At 43.5% G+C, this 1,199-nt stretch overlaps 1 protein-coding gene across 1 annotated transcript in view; it reads left to right on the top strand.

Moving 5' to 3' along the window:
* The window catches only part of CD40LG (CD40 ligand), a 12,971-nt gene extending 11,779 nt beyond the window's left edge, over positions 1–1,192 (top strand). Inside the window, exon 6 of the mRNA XM_027776690.1 lies at positions 1–1,192. The gene's annotated coding sequence lies outside the window, so the exon portion shown is untranslated.
* Positions 1,193–1,199: the final 7 nt, after the last annotated feature.

Below are 1,199 nucleotides of genomic sequence, written 5' to 3'. Positions count from 1 at the left end.
CTGAACTGCCTATTTATAACCCTAGGATCCTCCTCGTGGAGAACTATTTATTATACACCAGAAGGCATGTAGGGCTGTAATAAGTGAATTACAGCACAGGTGAAGGGCCCTGCTCCATACGAGCTTATATTCTGAAGCAGCAACCTCACTGATGCAGACTTCTAGAGAGTCCTAAGAAAAGACAAAGCCATTATGCACAGAGGGAATTCTGAGTAAACAGCAGCAGATCATTAGCCAAGTTCAGTTTTGTTTTTTGTTTGTTTGCATGCAATGTCTTTCAGTGGACAATGGATTGAATTTACCAGCAAGTGTGGGAGCCTCAACTTACGTTCGTTATGGTTAACTCTGGGCCCCTGTTGTCCTAATGGAGGGGCCAGAATCTAGGAAGTCTAACACAGTGGAGAATGGAAAATCCCTGCCTTTGCCACCCCCCACACTCACTCATTGTCTTTCAATCTCTCTCCTTTGCTCTCTTTTAACCTCTTTTTCAATCTCTCTGTCTCTGTCTCCATCTGGGTCAGTCTGTCTGTCTGTCTGTCTGTCTCTCTCTCTCTCTCACACACACACACAGAGCCAGGCCATTGTTCATCAGTTATCTGATTTCCTCCCTGTCTCTGTCTCCACTGCTGTAGATGAGAGGGGGGAAGCTGAGGCAGTTCCAGATCTGCCTATTCTTCATCACGAAATGACTATTTAAAGGAAATTCAGTGTATTTACCTACAGTATCCATTGTTTCCAGAGTGAAATTGTGATTATCTTGTTATTTATTTTTGGACTAATAAAGATCCTCTAAAATTATTGTCATTTAGTACGTAAAGCCCTTGCCCAGGTTGGGAGGAGAGGGAGCATTGGGAGGACATTTTCCCAGTCTTCGTGATGTTTTCAGAAACTCAGTTCTCAAGCTTATTACAAAGTATCTTGGTGACAGCACACTCTCTGGAAGTCTGGGGCAGCCTCCAATAGGTGATGTGGAAGCCTATTCAGTGAAAAGCAGCTTGGGTCTTTAGTTCCAGCTTGTTCTGAAAAGGTTGCAAGAGATTGAGAGGAGATTTTTTTCTTGATTAATCTTAACTAAATTGGGGCTAGAAGGAGGGCATTTAATAGGAAGGAGTAGCATGACTTTTTAATGGCTGTCTAGGTGGTTCAACAAGAGGCAATGGAGCTGGGACAACTTGAGAGCAAGTATTGGCTCGACAGTC

The sequence above is a fragment of the Tupaia chinensis genome, unplaced genomic scaffold, assembly GCF_000334495.1.
Source record: "Tupaia chinensis unplaced genomic scaffold, TupChi_1.0 Scaffold000706_1, whole genome shotgun sequence".
Lineage (NCBI taxonomy): Eukaryota > Metazoa > Chordata > Mammalia > Scandentia > Tupaiidae > Tupaia > Tupaia belangeri.
The sequence above is the reverse complement of the archived record's forward strand: the minus strand, read 5'-3'. Positions and strand labels throughout refer to the sequence as shown.